At 40.9% G+C, this 19,952-nt stretch overlaps 1 protein-coding gene across 13 annotated transcripts in view; it reads right to left on the reverse strand.

The window, feature by feature from the left end:
• Positions 1–19,952, reverse strand: part of ADD3 (adducin 3) — a 198,339-nt gene that overhangs the window by 93,841 nt on the left and 84,546 nt on the right. For 10 of the 13 annotated variants that reach the window (XM_053306761.1, XM_053306764.1, XM_053306760.1 and 7 more), the window contains one exon: positions 17,309–17,343. The exons of 2 other annotated variants lie outside the window; for them this stretch is intronic. The gene's annotated coding sequence lies outside the window, so the exon portion shown is untranslated. Of the gene's footprint in view, positions 1–6,361; positions 6,494–17,308; positions 17,344–19,952 lie in introns of those variants that run through there. One more of the 13 variants, XM_053306771.1, reaches the window with a different exon arrangement.

Below are 19,952 nucleotides of genomic sequence, written 5' to 3' on the forward strand. Positions count from 1 at the left end.
TACAAATTTAAATTTAACACAGGAAACAAACATATGTTTACAATAATGTACACCTCTCTTATAGTAGAAGAGAAAGCCCGTGGGCTTCCCAGAGGCATCTGGTGGGCCATTATGTGAAACATGATGCTGGACCAGATAGGCCTTGGGCAGATGCCATATGTGTGCTGACGCCACATGGGGATTCTTGGGATGCATGCCACCTCAGCAGGAAGCTGCATGGGGTGGCGGAGAACAGGTAAAGATTTGCTCTCCTCTTTCTTAAAGCTCCTGGGCTCCACTCCTGAAATGTGCTCAAACTGTGGTTCATGCACATCCCTAATTATTGGAAAGAATTTGGGGTGGAGAAGGAGAAATCAATCCTACCAAGCAGTTAAAGAGGTCAGAGTTTCTTCTGCAAGATAGATGACACATTTTAACACTTCAAGTAGGGTGAGGAACGCAGCTGCCTGCTTTGATGCAGGTACTAGAGAGGTGATTAGCAGCCCAAGAAATACAAAATCTATTTTAGGATTGAAAAGGACTCTCATTAAATCAAAATTAGCAGTTTGTACAGCTATTTAGACAGATTGTATTAGTAAGATACACATGACTAAAACACTAATTTTATTATCCATACAGTGTATATGCTTTATGGTTACCAAACAAGTTTTCCCTTCAAATACTTTGGGGTTTTTTGTTGTTGTTTTTAAGAAAAAGTGAAACAGGCAGTGAAATGTGCCATATCAAGTGCTATGACACAAAACTCTTCTCAGTAATTTTAATGTGATTTGAAGCGTGTTTGTTGCAAACTACCTGCAACTATGTCCATACCAGCTATCTCTCTTATCTGGTGTTCATATAGATCATTTAGACGGAGATCTACAGAAACAGCATGATGTTGCCTATTATAAAATGTGAACCTATACATGTTTCAACAGCCTGCCCAGAGGTGAAGAGATAGGGTGGAAGATAAAGTTATCAGCGTCTGAGAGCCAAACTAGCTGTGACAGGGGCAGCCACATTGTTGTTTATGCATCTGTCCACTCACATATAAAGCAGAGGGTGGGTCTAATGTTTACAACAAAGAGATGTTTGAGGATGAAATGAGCTGATCCCTTCCCCGACACTCTTGCTTAGACACTAAGTGACCTGGGCTGGGAAGAAAAATGTTGGCCTGAAGTAACAGAGCACACTGAGTTAAAATTAGGCGGCAGGGGTGGGGGGGGAGTTGCTTCTCCACCACTTCAATTTTTGGCAAAGATTAGACAGCCCCCCAGCCCACTCCAGACAAACACCCTTTATACATGAATGGGGCAAACATGAACATAACAAGCCCAGCTCTCCCCTCATGTCTAGTTCAGCTCAGAGTCCTTTGAAGAGAAAGTAGGACTACAAGTACAGCAACTTAATATATCATTTTGACTTTAGTTCGCTATGCACACATAAATTACATAGGTGCTGGTCAACCCTGCAGGTGACCATACAGATATTTTGTGAAACTGCTGCATGAAGATGGTAAACAAAATAGCTGCTCTCAGTCTGGAAAGAAATGAACATATTTAATGTTTGAAAGACAATTGGGGGACAAACTACAGAATGCTGTTCCTTTCTTAACTCGCATAGTATTCCAGGAATCCAACAATTCCATAGCAAACAAACTAAGCAGAACAATAAATTATCTACATTTTCTACGGCTTATTAAAGTCTGAATAAAGGCGATGACAAGGCACAATTACTCGACCATTACAGCAGAGAGAGTTGGGCAAGATGAGAAGCTAAGGATGAGCCAAGTAATAAGATATGGAAATGGCTAGGGTTGTAAAGATCAAAAGCAGAGCTGAAGCAATTATGGGACATGCTGGACTGGGGGCCCACATGTGTTAGGAATTGAGATTGTAAGAAAGACAATGATGTGAATAGGTAAGGCATGGCTGGCCATTCACAAATCATAGCAATTATTCCCAAACAGTGACCCATCAACAAGAAATGGATCACCAGTCAGTATTAATCAAGACACATCATGCACACAGAGGACACTCTTATCGTAACCTGGAACCCTTGGGGTTTGTGGTAAAGTCTAGACTTATTGCCGTAAAAACACTTTCAAGTATCCAGTGTTTTATTCTTCTCCTACAAGGAACAAAAGGAAATGAGGAAAAGAGACACCTCCAGTGGCCATTCGCTCCTCGGACTCCATCACGGCTTTTAGAAAGCTTGTTAAAACTTGGCTTTTTAGCCAGGCTTTTACATAATCGTTTTTACTGCTGCTTCTCTGTGTTTTTATCTGTTGTATTGTTTTTATGCCTGTATTATATATATGTGTGTGTGTGTGTGTGTGTGTGTGTGTGTATATCTTGATGTTTTATTGCCTTTTTATTGTATGTTTTAACTTTTGTAAACCGCCTTGGGGTTGTCTTTTAATGAAAGGCGGTATATAAATGCAACAATAAAATAAATGCTTATAGGTGAATTGCAAAGAAAAACTCCCCCTTTCTTTCTTTCTTTCCTTCCTAAGAAAGCAGTCAATGGAAAGAGCCTGCCATTCAAAACATGGCTACAACATATAAATACATTCATCTGCTACACAGACAAAGGTTAGAGTACCAAAGCAACACTGGTGCGTCCTCCATAGAATTTAATGATCATATATCCATTACCACTAATTTAATGTCTTAAAGTAGGGTAGGAAAAAGCAGATTTTAAAAAGGTTAAATTGGATCTTAAAGTTTGAACTATACACTTCTCTTTTTAAAATGAACTCTGAATATAATGCATACGGTAGCATTATAAATCTGAATTTATTACTGTATAGTAAGTTGAATAAGAAGTGTTAAAATGCTTCCTCTTATGAACATATAAAAGGCTACGTTCCTTTGTAAAGAAAGAACTGTGAAGTAAACCACTTCACCTGTCACCATACAGTCTAATGGTTCATGCATTATGGCTTGATACTAGGGACCAGGTGTCATCCACTGAATCATCTGGTGACTTTTTATTCCCATTTTATGCCTACAGCTACATGATCTCTGCAACTACAGTCAATACTTTAGTATTGTAATCTTCTATGGTTGGGCAAGGTGGTTGAGCAGGTGATGGCCTCTCAGCTCCAGGTAGTTTTGGATGAGACAGATTATCTAGACCCATTTCAAACTGGCTTTCGTGGGGGCTATGGGGTTGAGACTGCCTTGGTCGGCCTGAAGGATGATCTCCAACTGGCTATCGACAGGGTGAGTGTGACTCTGCTGATCCTTTTGGATCTCTTGGTGGCTTTTGATACAATCAACCATGGTATCCTTCTGGAGCGCCTGAGGGAGGTGGGATTGGGTGGCACTGTTTTACAGTGGTTCCGCACCTACCTCTCTGGTAGATTCCAGATGGTGTCGCTTGAAGACTGTTATTCTGCTAAGTGAACTGAAGTGTGGAGTCCCACAAGGCTCCATACTGTCTCCAATGCTTTTTAAAATCTACATGAAACTGCTGGAAGAGATCAAGAGGTTTGGTGGTGGGTGTTATCAATATGCCGATGACACCCAGATCTACTTCTCCATGCCATCCTCGTCAGGAAATGGCATATCTTTCCTAAATGCCTGCCTGGAGGCAGTCATGGGCTGGATGAGGGATAACAAACTGAAGTTGAATCCAAATGAGATTCAACTGACTGTGGGATTCAACTGACCTGAAAGATGGTTTAAATCTGCCTGTTCTGGATGGGATTACATCCCCCCTGAAAGATCAGGTACATAGCTTGGGAGTGTTCCTGGACCCAAAGCTCTCCCTGGTTTCTCAGGCTGAGGTGGTGGCCAGGAGTGCTTTTTATCAGCTTTGGCCGATACGTCAGCCATGTCCATTTCTAGAGGTGAATGACCTTAAAACAGTGGTATATATGCTGGTAACCTCTAGGCTTGACTATTGTAATGTGCTCTACATGAGGCTACCTTTGTATGTAGTCCAGAAACTACAATTAGTATAGAATGCGGCAGCCAGATTGGTCTCTGGGACAACACAAAGGGACCAAATAACACTGGTTTTAAAAGAACTACACCGGCTGCCAATATGTTTCTGGGTGAAATACAAAGTTATGTTTATTACCTATAAACCTCTTAACGGCTTGGGTCCAGGCTATTCAGGAGAGCGCCTCCTTTGTCATAAACCTTGTTGCCTGTTACAATCTTCTGGAGAGATCAGGTTACGGTTGCCACTGGCTCATTTGGTGGCAACCCAGGACTGGGCTTTCTCTGTGGCTGCCACAGGGCTTTGGAATATGCTCCCTGCTGAAATAAGAGCATCTCCTTTTCTGTTTGTTTTCAGAAAGAACCTTAAGACTCTCCTGTTTTTGCAGGCTTTTAATTAGAATTAATTTTACTAATTTAAGAACTTATTTTAATTATTTTATTCTATTGTTTTTATTGTATCATGCATTTTAATCTGTGACTTTTAAATATTTTAAATTTTGTACACCACCTAGAGATGTATATATCAGGTGGTATAAAAATATGATAGATAAATAATTAAATATACTCTAATCATAAATATTTACTACTCTATGTATCATTGAAAGAAAATGGATATTTACACTCCATCTCATGGAGAACAAGGAGCTAAAGTAGTTACTGGGCAGATAGTTGCTCTCCATGAAGTGGAGTGTAAATATCAATTTTCTTTCATTGATATATAGCATAATAAATATTTATGATTAGAGTACTGAATGTAGTTGCAGAGATCATGTAGCTCTAGGAATAAAATAGGGTATGGCTGGGCATGGCAGACCATTTATATGACAAAGGAGAAATAGGAGCATCTTCCATAATTAATTCTAACCAGCACCTGTCTCCAATAGCTGTCATGGCTGTAGGTCGTAAGAGACTATTTCAGATTATTTTGAAGAAATCCCTTCACTGGGCATTAAAGGAAGATGTGGCAAGTATAAACAGTATAACAAAGAGATGCAAGGCCTAGTTTCCAGGATGAAGCAATATTAGATCAATGTATATTCATAGTTAAAGCAACCAATTACACTTTCATTTAGAAAACATCTAAATAATAAATGGATTGTTTTCCTATTTTGCTTGGTGATTTAAACTGCCTTGATTTAAAATAAATCCTTCTTGTAACAGGGCGATTATGGCATATTTCAATGAATTGATAATCCTTTGTAATTACGCAAAATTGCTTTCTAAACTGTGAGTGACATATTGAAAGTAAAGCAAAATGAAAAATTGTCTATAGTAGGGGGTGATGGGCAGGAGAGTTGCAACTTTCTGAAGCAAAATCCCAGCAAATGTGAAGCATCCAGCTGTAAGTGACTTAATCCACTGAACAATGCTTAGAAAAATGACATCAGTTTCAGTTGCCATGCCAAAACATTTAACTAAAACAAATATTAAATTTAAGGTTATTTTTGAATAAATGATCAATTTTAAAAATATTTACAGCCCACCGTTTTGGCCACACGCATACCTGAAAATCCTAATTTTATTAAAACTGTACAACTGAGTTGATAAAATTACTTGACATATTTACAAAGCCTTTTTCTGGAACATTGGTTTGCTGTGTGTGTTTGTGTGTGCACAGAAAACAAAAGACTTTTGCCGACATGATTTATAACTTAGCTTGTTAAAAATGTGAAAGCTTGAGACAAGTAAGAAGAAAAGTCCATTTAACTACATTTACTCTTCATTCACAATGATCTATGAAGTCTGTATGAACTAAAGTAAACAGGTATAGGGTTGTGAGGAAATCTTTACCCCAACACTGTAAAATTTAATTGAACGCTGTGTTCTTTTCCACTGACGTATATTTGCTGTTTTTTTAAGTAACCAAATCTAATAGAGTCACTCAAATAAAATCAGTGAAGCAATTTTAAAATCAAAATAAGTCATAGTAATAACAGGCTTCTGTCCATTTTCAAACTCATTTTGGTAAATACTGTTATGTTAGCAAAATATGATATCCTATGCTTCAACTTTTCCCCCATCACTAGCAAAACTAAGTAAGCTAGATTTGAACTACAAGTGCTAGCAGTGATTAAGTGTTTTAGCTTGCAGCACAAAGTTTGTATTTACAGTGTAAACACCTCTGTCCTTTAAAAGGGTTCAGAAAACCCATGGCTTAGTACATAAACATGCAATTACTATTTGCATGTTTTATCCTTACTATTTCTTCTGACACACTCCTCACTATAATAAAATTAAATGTGCAAGGGTAAGCACAGACTGTGTTACTTACCATGAATTACACCCCCCGCCAGAATTCAACAAAAAAAACACACCACAGTCTGTGTTCTGTTTGGGGAGAAACACCCCACCCCGAACATTTCAACCACCACTAGAACAATTCACTCCTGCACAATTCCTTTTCAAAGTAATAGCCAAGTTTTTCTTACCCATGAGTGCAATCAGAAACTTTACATTAACCTTAGCCTTCTTTTTGTGTAGTATTAAACTGCTTTATCTCATAGCCCAGGAATCTGACAGGGAAAGCGATACGGAAATTTATCTGCTGGCAGAAAACTGCGTGCATGCTAGCGTATGATACTGGAAAGAGGAGGGACAGTTGGCGAGATAGGGAAGAACATTTTAACACTCTACAAACACTAGAGGAACAGTATTTGCACTCGATGGCTTTAAACATACAAAGATTTGTCTTCTAACGCCTCACTAACTTAAAGCAGAAATACTTATAGGAAACTCCCTTTCTGGCTACCAGCGAGGTTATTATATACAGTACAGAGAAGGGTTTTTTGTTGTTGCTGTTTTAAAGTCAGAAATAAGACAGACTTCTATAATAGGATTTTTATTCAGCTAAAAAACAACTATTAGATAATTAATTGTACCAGGTTCAATAGATCAATTAAGTTTACATATATCTGCATATGAACAAAACCATATTTCTGAGTAAAACATTTATTTTAGTTTTTAGATTATATATGTACATGCTGAAACAGATATTATCTTAGAAGAGGAATTGCCACTTCTCTGACACACACTAAGAAATAACTCTGTTAAGAAAGAATCCTAGAATTCTCCTTCTAAGGTTATCACTTGCAGTTTTCATAAATTATTGTACTAAAAATAACTTTCATGTTTAAAAAAACTCTGCTGCTTGGTTGAATGGGAACCTTTGAAATCAATCAAAAAGATAATAGATTAACCTTAATAAGATTTATTAATTAATAGATTAACCTTAATAGATAGATTTATTAAGTATTGTGGTCTTATTAGAAGAGTAGGATGTAATTGCAAAAAATAAAATGATAAAATCTTATTAGAATGGTTCATACTGAATCTGTGCCAAAATAAAAAAGTCACATTCTACTACAAGGAAATGAAAATGACACACAATAATTATGAAAATACAATTATTGACAGTACCAAGCAACATTTTTTTTTGTTTCAGAACTACTTTGCATCATGTAGTCCTACAGCTTCTAAAATAATATAGATTAAGCTTAGGTGGACCAAAACAGAATGTGTGTATAAGTTCTTAGGCAAAGCTAAAGATAAATCAAGATCTGAACTATAAAAATGACATCAGAGATGGTAAAAAGGTTGAAACAACAGCAAGCACATTAACTTGAGAAATGCTACCAGGCTATTGTCTTATTGTGGCGAGCAAATACTACTATGATCTCAAAATATTAGTGATTTACTATCCACTAACTTGTGAGAAAATATTATTGGAATGGAAGACTGCCCACTGCTAACAAAGGTCTAGACATCTTTTGGATACCCACCAAGACATTATTCTCTTTTCAGAAGGATTCTTATAGCAATAATATGGTAAGATTCTTGCTTAGCTAACTGAAAAAAGTTCTACGTTAGCTGAAAATAAATATCCCCCGTTTTTATTGATATTCGGATTTATCTATCTTCTAGTCTGCCCCATTACAAAAGGTATACAGCAAGTTTAAAGAGAGAAAGATCTGCTCCAGCAGAACTGAACAAATACAAAATTATTATAATAAATTTTGTTCAGCACATATTAATCCTATTCTCATGAGCAACCTAAACCGGACTAGGGCAGCCCAGCCTGGGTTAGGCTGCTCATGTGCAGTGCCAGGATCCATGAGCTGCCTGCCCAACCCTACTTTTGACCCCAGCCTTTAGGGAGGGTTAAGGGTGCAAGCGTGCCCTTAACCTCAGCTCCGGGGTCGTGTGTATGCTTGAACTTCTTACTGCGCACAGAGTCAGGTGCCTAGAGCGCCCAACTACAAGGGGAATCCCCCAATGCACTGCGCCTGTCTGGACAACATGCAATGCAGATTGTGTGGTTGCATACTGGTGCACCAAAGGGAACAAAGATTAACTGTTTAACGGGAAGGTGCCTCTCCCCTACCCGCCGATCATGAGTATAGCCTTATTTTCTGTCATTACTGTACTCTAGTTACATTCCTATTCTTTTTCAGCAGTACAGTTGTAGAACTGAAGGGGTATTCCAGTGGTGCAGAAACAAACATACAGAAGGTATTAGCACCTTGAAATGCCATTTTGCTAGCTAGATCTCTTGGCAGTATTTCAACCAAAATTGGAAGATCAAATCAGAATAATCATTTATTTGAACAAGCACTCAGTTTATTTTACATATACTCCTCCAGGGATTGGAGGACTCCTAGCATTGGGTGATTCAGTTATTAGGGGCACAGAGAGAAGAGTTTGTGACCCACGTGTAGACCGCACAGTGACTTGCTTGCCTTATGCAAAGGTTGTTGATGTCAACGCAGTGTCTAGATAGGCTATTAGGCAGTGCTGGGGAGGAGTTAGCTGTCGTGGTACATGCCGGCACCGACAATGTTGGGAAAAGCAGTTGGGAGATCCTGGATGCCAATTTTATGCTGCTAGATAGCATATTGAAGTCCAGGACCTCGAGGGTAGCGTTCTTTGAAGTACAACCTGTTCCATTTGCAGGGCCAGTGAGACAGGCAGACCTGAACAGTCTCAATGCCTGGATGAGACGGTGGTGTTGGGAGCAGTGTTCCCTCTAATTCTTTTAGTCTCTGTGAGGAATGAGTATTGTTCTGGGTGGCAGTATCAAGGCAGTGTGTGCACACATGCATTCACAGCGGGGCCTTCCTAATTAAACCTAAGCAGGATCTAAAATTAACTGAGCAGACATCAGAAAACTTGTGAGCGCACACATGTGCGCACGCCTTAGAGGGAACAGTGGTTGGGAGGAAGGGTTTAGATTTATTAGGCACTGGGATACATTTTGGGGCAAGCAAAACCTGCACAAAAGGGATGCACTTCGTTTGAACTAAGATGGAACCAGACTGCTGGCGATTAAAATAAACTTAAAAGAAAATAGCAGAACAGCTTTTAAAATTACGCCTGGGGGATTGCTGATAAGAATGGGATGGTATCTGGTTCAGCAAGCAAAATTACCCCAAGGGTGGGGGGAGGGTGCAAATGTTTCAGATAAATAAGAAGGGGACAGAGTAGAACCAAGGACAGAACAGACGGACAGCTGGTCAAAAAGGTCAAATGACAGTAAGGGAGACAGCACATGCCAGCACCAGGTAAGAGACTCGGCATATAGGTGTTTCTATACCAATGCCAATGCCAGAAGTCTCAGAGCCAAGATGGATAAGCTGGAGTACTTGGTTGCTAATGATAACCTAGATATAGTGGGCATAACAGAAACTTGGTGGAATAGTCAGAACCAGTAGGACACTGTTATTCCTGGGTACAAACGCTATAGAAAGGAAAGGGAGGGGCAGGCTGAGGTGGAGTAGCACTGTAGATTAAAGAAGGAATAGAATCCAACAAGCTAGAAAACGCAGGAGGACTGGAGTTCTCCAGAGAATCATTATGGGCGACAATACAAGGACTGAGAAGAAAGGTGTTACTAGAGACGTGCTGTAGCCCTCTGGATGAAAAATGCTAAGAGTGACCTTTAAGTGGAGAAGACAATCAGAGAGGCATCAAAGAAAGACAGAGCTGTAATAACTGGTGACTTCAATTACCCTCACATAGACTGGGCAAATTTATGTTTGGGTATCTACGAATGGCCAGATTTCTAGACATACTAAATGACTGTGCCTTAAAACAGTTGGTTGCAGAACCAACCAGAGAGAAGATGGACTTAATCCTCAGTGGTGCCCAGGACCTGGTGTGAGATATCAGAGTTGTAGAACCATTGGGGAATAGTGACCATAGTGAGATCCAATTCAGCTTCTATGTGAAGGGAGTATTGCCAAGGATGTCGAACACCGATGTATTGGACTTCAGAAGAGGAAACTTCTGGAAAAGAGGGGACTGGCAAAAAGGAAGCTGAAAGGGAAAGTCAGGAAGGTCAATACACTCCAGAAAGCTTGGAAATTTTTCAGAACCACAATAATGGAAGCTCAGTTGGAATGTATATCAAGAAGGAAGAAAGGTACCACCAAGTTCAGGAGGACACCAGCATGGCTAACAAGCAGAGTCAGAGAAGCTATAAAAGTGTAGAAGACTTCCTTCAGAAAATGGAAGCCCTGCGCAAATGAAGAAAACAGGAAGGAACAAACTGGCAAAATAAATGCAAGGCGACAATAAGGTATGCAAAAAGAGAGTTTGAGGAGCATATAGTTAGAAGTGTCAATGGGAATAACAAAAACTTCTTTAAATATATCAGCAGCAGAAAACCTGCAAGGGAGGCGGTTGGACCCTTAGATGACGCAGGCGTGAAAGGGATTATTAAGGAGCATAAGGAGATTGCAGAGAAAATACTAACAATTAACAAATCGCCAAGGCCAGACAGCATCCACCCAAGAGTTCTGAAGGAACTCAAAATGTCAAATTGCTGATCTCCTAGCAAAAATATGTAGCTTGTCCAATACAGTTAGGCTGTGCGCAAGAGGACTGGAAAGTAGCCAATGTAACTTCCTTTTCCAGAAAGGGATCTGGGAGGATCTGGAAAATTACAAGCCAGTTAGTTTAACTTCTGTGCCAGGTAAATTGATGGAAAACATACTTAAGGACAAAACTGTTAAACATATAGAGGAACAGGCCTTGCTGAAGGAGAACCAGCATGGCTTCTGCAAGAGAAAGTCTTGCCTCACTAACCTTTTGGAGTTTTTTGAGAGTGTCAACAGGCCTGTGGATAAAGGTGATCCAGTTGGCATAGTATACTTGGACTTCCAAAAAGCTTTTGACAAAGTTCCTCACCAAAGGCTCTTGAGTAAACTTAGCTGTCATGGGATAAGGAGACAGGTTCGTGTGTGGATCGGTAAATGGTTGAAGGACAGGAAATAGCAGCTAGGAATAAATGGACATTTTTCACAATGGAGGAACATAAGAAGTGGGGTCCCCCAATGATCTGTACTGGGACCAGTGCTCTTTAACTTGTTCATAAATTATCTAGAAGTTGGGGTAAGCCAAATAAGAAGTGACCAAATTCGCAGATGACTCAAAACTATTCAGGATAGTGAAATCTAAAACAGATGTGAAGAGCTCCAAAAGAATCTCTCCAAACTGGGTGAGTGGGCAACACAATGGCAAATGCACTTTACACTTGTAAGCAAGTGTAAAGTGATGCATATTGGGGCAAAAAAACCCCAACTTTAGGTATGCAGTGATGGGATCTGAGCTATCAGTGACTGACCAGGAGAGAGATCTTGGGGTCGTGGTGGACAGCTTTTTAAAACTGTCAACTCAGTGAGGCAGCTGTGAAAAAAGTGAACTCCATGCTAGGGATCATTAGGAAGGGGACTGAAAATAAAATACAAATCTATGGTGCAGTCACATTTGTAGTACTGCACGCAATTCTGATAATCGTATCTTGAGAACATTGTAGAGCTGGAAGGTGCAGAAGAGGGCAGCCAAGATGATCAGAGGCTTGGAGAACCTTCCTCATGAGGCAAGGCTACTGCATCTGGGGCTTTTTAGTTTAGAAAAGAGGCAACTACGGGTAGACCCGACAGAGGTGTATAAAATTTTGCATGGAGTAGAGAGAGTGGACAGAGAGAAGTTTTTCTCTTTCTAGAAGAATGGGGCCATCCTTTTACTAGAACCAGGGATCATCCCATGAAAACGGAAGGCCAGGAATTTTAGGACAAATAAAAGGAAGTACCTTTTCACACAATGCATGTTTAATCTATGGAATTCTCTGCCACAGAATGTGGTGATGGCCACTAGCTTGGATGGCTTGGACAAATTCATAGAGGACAGGTCTATCAATGGCTATTAGCTTGGTGGTGTAATGATGAGGCTCTGATCAGCCCCTCCCCTCAAGAGTGAACCGGAAATAAACCCTGTTCTGTCTGACAGGCTGGTGACCTCCAGGGATCAGCCAATCAGCATCAGGTAGATGGAACGTAGAGGGCCATGAGGCAGGAAGAGAAGGGTTTCTTTGGAGGTGAGAGAAGATGGGCGGAAGGCTTAGTGAGGAGCAATGGTGTTTTGTTGCCTCATGGTCAACAGCTAGCCTGGAGAATTCTCTCATGGAAGGACATCTGCAGATCCTAGAGAAACAGGATTGCAGGAAGCTTCAATTTTTTCCTGGAGTTTGGGGTGAGTTCAAGGGGGAAGGAAACCAGGGCTTTGGGCTGCTGGAAATTAAGCCTAGGGAACAGTTTGTTAGTCAGTTTGTGTTAGACTTGTATTTTCAAGAACGTAATTAAGCTAAGAAAGCAATAGCCTGCACCTGTCCATCCAGCTAGGACATTGAAAGAGTCTATGTAAGCTTTAAAGGTGCTTCTGTATTTTCTTGCATCCATATTCAGCAGGGATTGTCTTATATTCTTAGGTAACAGTCAAATATTTACACAAGGAATGTTCACTGGAAATAATTTATCTCAAAATGGCAAAGAAATAATATAGAGAGAGGCAGCATAACTCACCTGAATGGTAAAATATTAATTTGCAGCACCAACAGGATTTCCATTATTGCAAAAACCTTCATAACACACAGTAATGAAGATAAGACAATGTAGTCTACAAAGTTACAAGGGACCATAGTAGAACATGTTTGCATGCAGAAGGTCCCAGGTTCAGCAAAGGCCTCTGCCTAAAACCATGGAGAGTTGTTGCCAGTCATGAGTTGACAATATTAGGCTAGACAAACCAATGGTCTCAGACTCTCATGTATGAAGAAAATCTCAGGCAATTTCCTTGTGGGCCTTTCAAGTCCTTGTGGGGACTTAGCTGAGAGGTGAGGGTGGCAGTGGCCTGGAGCATTCCTCAGCAGCTTTATCAATAATGCAATACCTCCAGTGCTGCATGAGCCACACAATGATGGGGGCAGGAGCACTGCATTATTGTAAAAAAACAGAAAAGGATGGTGACGGCCAATGCAGCAGCTGAATGCTCTGTGCTGCCAGTACCCCACTGCCAAGCTAAGCCTCTACAAAAAAGTAATGGGGGGAAGTTCACCTGGGCAGTAGTGGCCCAGAGTGCTCCTTGCTAAGCATCTGCATGCTAAGACAGCCTTAAAAAGTAGCATCTGCATGCCTAAGACAGCCTTATTAATTGATTTTTCGTACTCTACACATGAAGCTGCCATATATTGAGTAAGACTTCAGGAGTTAGTGGCTGAGCAGCAACCCCTAATATTCATGAGCCATCAACAAGTTCCTGTAGTTAGTTGACCCCCGACATCAGGCCTGAACAGTCTTACTCGGTATATGGCAGCTTCATGTGTAGAGATTTTTTTCACACAAAAAAAATCAATAAGGCATGCAGATTTGGAAATAAAAGGTCAACTGAAATCAATGTGATCTATTTATAAGTTCAGGATGGATAATACTGGCTGACATCCTCACTACTTGTTCAGAGGCACTGCAAAGCACCTCTGTAACATTTAGTAATCCTGAGTCTGACTGCATGGGTGGCAATTTATGTTGTTCTCTCTCTTCCTTAGAAGCACTATTTTGCATGCAAAAACATGTCCCTGAGAGCTACACAGCCCTCATGGACATATTTTCAAGGAAGGAAAGATTGACAAAAAATCCCTCTCCTGTCTATGTAGTGCAACACTGGATTACCGAAGTTGGAGGAGGTGTTTTCTATGTAGCGCCTCTGCAGTTAGTGAGGATGCCAATTGCTGTTTTAAGATACAACTGCCATGAATTCACATATCTTCTCAGGTTATTTTTTACCTGGAAATTACAACCCTAGCTACAAGATAATATTTATGTACTGTTTGCACTTTCATCTGGGCAGCACTCCAGTCTTTCAGGCTTTTGATAAACAATACAGTACAGTGCATTACACACAGCATGGAGTGTGGCTAGGAAAGGCACATGAGGTGCACAAAGCCATTTCCTTGCACATTACAGAACACAGTTGCAAGCACTCAGGCAAAGGAGGGGCTCTCCTTAGTAAGAGTTCCCCCGAGATGAACAGGAAAAGGTGAATCTACAGTGAAAATAGTGTTTCTTCCCTTCCCAGAGAAAAGAGCACATAAAAGCAGGATGTGCTAACAGTGCTATCTGAACTAAAGCAAGCTATATTCACTTTAGCAAATATATAGTGGGAAAAGAATACTGTTAGCAATTCACAAGTAATAATTAAAGATGGCATACTTTCTATTCTTTAGGCAAACCTACGCTGGAATTCTTAAAAAGCTTTAACTTAGTCCCTTTCAAATAGGCATAAGATTTCCAACTGTGATTTGTTCATGAAAGGTCATCTTCATCTGTAAGAGTCTAAGTACTGAACCCAGATACTCAATTAGAGAAACAGTAAATAGGACCTTATTTTAAGGGATTTTGTCCCCCACCTTTGTTTGAATATTTACATTCCACCCCCTGATTATAAATAGAGCACGAGACATTACAAATATGCATGTTCATCAAACTCCAGACTTCTCACAGTGGCACATCCTGGTTTTGAACATTAGACACACTATGCTGTTTTGCAAGTATCTGCCAAAATTTTCAGTACCATCGTTTACAATTCTCAGAACAGATTCACTGAGTTATTTGCTCAAAAGGGCCAGCAGATTTTGCTTAATCTTTATCTTCGCCTAAACATTAATACTCAGTTTGGATCCATGCCATTACTTTATGGGTTTTCCAAAAAGCACCATTAATTTTATCCTTGTCCCTCTGCATTCAGGCTCTGAACATTCACTGGTAAGAGGCCATATATTTATTCTGGTCAGCGAGGAAGAATGAGTTTGTACTTTCTAAACTACCAACAGCAAAGAACATATCAAGGCCGTCTAGTTCTCTTCCTAATAATCATATAACACAAGACAAATTTCTTACCAGATATCAGGTCCACGTAGGAAACGACACATACCTTGCATATACACTGTCACACAAGACACACATTCACATGCTAGTTTGTAATGTGTACACTCTGTGGAAAGTCCTGAGCAGGGCCGAGCTCCTATAGCATGCACATACTGTGAGAACACCACATATGCATTGATAACATGAGGGTGGTCATTCAGTTTCCTACACAGACATCTACCTGGCAAGTCTGTCATGTGTAAAATGGCCCCTACTCTTTCAATTACAGAACACTATTTTCATTCTCTAAACTGAAGTGAAACTCTACTACAATCGGTTAAAACTGAGGCTATTCACGTGTGTCTGCAAAACCGGGCTAAAGAAAGCCCAGCCCAGTGTTGCACATGCACGTGAACTGCCAGGATCAAGGCAACAATCTCCTCTCGTATATTCCAGCTAGAGTAAGTAGCTACAAATAAACTGATGGATGTGGGGAAACACATTTGCTGTTTGGAACCAGCCACATTCTACTTATCAGTGTTTCGGTTCTAAGGTGACAACTCATGTCTGGTTCCTCTTCCCCAAAATATGGGGAAATCTCCTTTGAAATCTTTTTCAGGGGATGAGCAATGGCAGACACACAGAGAATGTCAAGGACAATTAACAGACTGCTGCACAGCTGGGACAAGCCATATTTAGGAATAGATTTTACTTAAGTGAACTGGAGAGGTAAGTAGTATATTACTTATGACTGGTAAAGACACCAATCATCCAGCCAGTATTTCCTTCGGCCTCAAAGACTAACTTTTCTGGTGACTTCCAATCTTAAAAAATATAAACGTTATGATTTTTTAGAAAAACATCAACATATTCGTGATTAATATAGCAACATAGGAGCATAGGAAGCAGCCTTATACTGAGTTAGACTATTGGTCTATCTAGCTTTTCTGCTCAGACTGGCAGCAGCTTTTCCAAAGTTACAGGGCTCTCTCAACCCCATTTTGAAGATGCCAGGGAGGGAACTTGGTACCTAGATGCTCTTCCCAGAGCGGCCTCATCCCCTAAGGGGAATTCCTTGCAGTGCTCACATGTAGTCTCCCATTCAAATGCAACCAAAGTAGACCCTGCTTAGCAAAGGGGACAATTCATGCTCACTACCACAAGACTAGATCTCCTCCCTATCCATTTGCTAAGTTGACATCAAAGCAATTTTAGGATTATTGTTTAGGGCAAGGTTATGGCGATACAGAGGCAACTAAGATTATAGATTTAAAAGTGTGTGGGGGGGTGTTATTTGCCAATTTGCCCAATGTGTCAAACAAAGATTTTATGGTAGAGGAACATCCTGGTCCCAAAAAATTCAGATCTATTTGGAAAAATAACACAAGCTGCATTGTTTCAAACCTCTATAACTACTGGCTTGAGATTCAAACTCCAATGAATCCCAGTTAAATATATCTTTCTTAGGCATTTCTTGAGTACATCGGGATTATGGAAAATGTTAAACTTGTTCAGAAATTTAAAAAAAAAATGCAGGCACCCAAGCTCCAGGGACAGGTGGTATTATTGGCAGAAAGTGGAGCAGAAAGGAGAGGAGGAAGCACTATCAGCAGTCAAGTGCATGAGGGTACATGGACACAGATAAGGTATTGCAAATTTTAAGAACTCATTGGGGCTGTTCATACAACCAGCCCTACCTGGGTATGAGTGCCCTCCTACCTCACTCCCCGGCCGTGTGGTAGCACAGACTGCAGGCAGCCCTGTTCAGGCTGCTGGCAGCCTGTCCTAACATGGAGAACGGGGGAAAGGAGCGTTCCAGCCTCTAGAATCTCCACAATGCACCACACTATTGTCATGGTGCATTGCGGTATTCCCGGAGGTGGGAAGCCATCCCCCAGCCTCTCTCACTATGGTGATTGTGTGGCCATGCAGGGTGGTGAGACGGGAGTCGGACAGTCAGGTGGGGGAAGGTAGGAAGGCTCCTATCTTCCCCCGCACCCCTCCCCGGGACTATTGGTTGTATGAACAACCCTATTGTGTATGTGCAGATATCTCAGTTTATTTATAATAGTCAATAAGATTAGCAGGAATCATTACTGATGGCAGAGTCTTATTCCCCACCATCTAAATAAAAACATTCATTCTATCATTATTAGTTTCCACCATAGTCCCACTTATTACCTGTTATTTTCACAGTTCTCCTTAAGGCAGCTGATCTGTAAATAAAAACAAAGAATGTCATCTCAAAGCAGAACTTCTACGGGCATCACAGAAGCATCAACGTTTTATATTAAGTGAATACAGGCACTCAAAACCAAGGCAACCTTTTTCAATAAACGCACATTACCAGGTGTTCAGGAAAGTAAACTTTTCAACTCTCACTTATTCCCTAAAGTTGGCTGCAATACAGCTACAACATTGCATGCTTGAGATCAACAGGACTTGAGTATATTTAAAAAGAGTGGATTCCTGCCAGTTATTTTCAGCCAGTAAATAATGCATGTTATTTACGATTGCCTCTAAGCAATCCGACCCACTTCCCTTCCGACCCGCTTCGAAATTGGCCCCTTGGTATATGCAAGATCTATGGGGGCAGAAGCAGCAAGGTAGGCGACTGGAGCACAAGGGGAGAAAGACTCGACTCGAATCCAACAGATTACAACATAGAGCACATTTAAAGATCTATGCTCGGGCAATACGTGTGGCAAAGAAGTGGTTCTTTTCTGCCTATATTGCATCTGTGAGCTCACATCCAGCAGAGTTGTTCAGGGTTGTGAGGGGACTAGCATGTGCCCCCCCCTTCCTTGAATCAGAATTTGGAGCCATCAGTTACCCACTGTGATGTTTTTAATGAGTTCTTTGCAGGCAAAATCTCTCATATTCAGGCCAACTTAGATGAAGACTCCACAATTAATTTGATGTCTGAACTGGAGATATCCGACAACACCTCTTATGTGACTTGACTGGATCAGTTTCAGTTTGTGACTCCAGAGGATGTGGACAAGCTGCTTGGACCGATGAGGCCTACCACTTGCTCTCTTGACCCTTGCCCGACATGGCTTGTTCTGTCTAGCAGGGAGACTGTTGTAGGAGGCCTGGTAGAAATCATAAATGCTTCTCTGAGGGAGGGCAGGATGCCCCCTTGTCTCAAGTAGGCAATTATTAGACTTATTCTAAAGAAGCCTGCAATAGATCCCTCAGAGTAGAGCAACTATATGCCTGTCTCCAACCTCCCATGGCTGGGCAAGGTAATTTAGAGGGTGGTAGCCTCTCAGCTCCAGATGGTCTTGGAAGAAACTGATTATCTAGACCCATTTCAAACCAGCTTTTGGACGGGCTATGCGGTGGAGACTGCCTTGGTCTCCATGATGAACATTACATCATTCAAGAGTCAAAGATTAGCCCTACACATCCCGAGCACCACAAAAAACAATTTGTAGCCAATAAAAAAGTTACCAAGGCTTCATATATCCACATACTACACCACCAGTGGTGACAGTCTCTCCCCATCCCCAAGTTTCCCATAAACCTCAGAAAACCGATGGTGGGGGGATCAATTCCTCACCATCTTGGTAGGCAGAAGCATCATGAACATTCATGGTGTTTCTACAAAAGCCTTGCACAAAGTGGGCGCAGAGCATCTGCACCTCTAGTTTCCCCTGCCCACCTGCCGTCGCTTTCTTCCTCCGCTCTCCCATGCGCTGCCGCTTTCTTGCTTTGCCTGCTGCCGTTGATAGACAGACAGACAGACAGACAGACAGATAGAAGATAACCAGCACCTTGAATTAGATGTGGAAACAAATTGGCAGCCAGTGCAGCTCTTTCAAAATAGGGTTAATATGTGCTGAGCGAGCAGTTCCAGAGAGAACTCTGGCAGCTGCATTCTGCACCAACTGAAGTTTACAAATACTCTTTAAGAGCAGCCACATGTGGAGCACATTGCAGTTTTCCAGCTGTGATGTGACTAAGGCATAAGGCGAGACCAGATCTGTCTTCGAGAAAGGGACACAGCTGGGACACTAGCCTTTGGCATTCTGAAATATGTATCTATGTTTAAAAATTGCTTACTACACCTTCACCTTGCCTGATCACTCCTCCTCCTGGTCATATTGGTTCATTGCCTTCTTGAGCCAGACAGACGTGGCCAAGAAAGAGGGAGGAACCTGTCCCTGCCTTACTTGTTCATTTCCCTTGATCACGCCCATCCATCCTCTGGTCAGAGATGTGGTCAGTACATTTTCCCATTAATTTATTTTTCTGGTTCAACATTTTCCATTTCTAAAATGTCACTGCATGACAGCCAGACCATGAATTATGAGTTTCAGAATACTGCTACGCTGTCACTTGAGCAAGGGAAGGTGCAACTTTTGCCAATCTTCTCTTTCAAGCCATCTGTGCATCACCAAAATGTGTCCCTAAGCATCATGCAGCAGTAGTCTGCAACTCACATGGAACCATGTGGAATGCTAGTCCAGAATAGTTTCATAAAATTCATGGATGCTAATGCAATATTAGGCAAGTTCATCAATTTCAAAGTTGTAATTAATGCTTTTCAAGTGATTATTCCTAGTGGGTGAAAGGGTACAAATGTTTCACTGATTTACTGCATATTCCAATTTTTAAAAAGATTTTCCACATAAAGCTTTGAATTGGTTTCAGAATACCCACTGAAGTACATGATGTGTCTTTATTTATTCCCCCACCCCACACATCAAATATATCCGTTCAACTACTTCGCTAACTGAAAAAATTGATACACAAGGGCTGTGTGGGTTGTAGGGGGGTTAATTTTTTCTGAAAAAGCAGGACAAATAGCACAGCAAAT

The sequence above is a fragment of the Hemicordylus capensis genome, chromosome 3 (genome assembly GCF_027244095.1).
Source record: "Hemicordylus capensis ecotype Gifberg chromosome 3, rHemCap1.1.pri, whole genome shotgun sequence".
NCBI lineage: Eukaryota > Metazoa > Chordata > Lepidosauria > Squamata > Cordylidae > Hemicordylus > Hemicordylus capensis.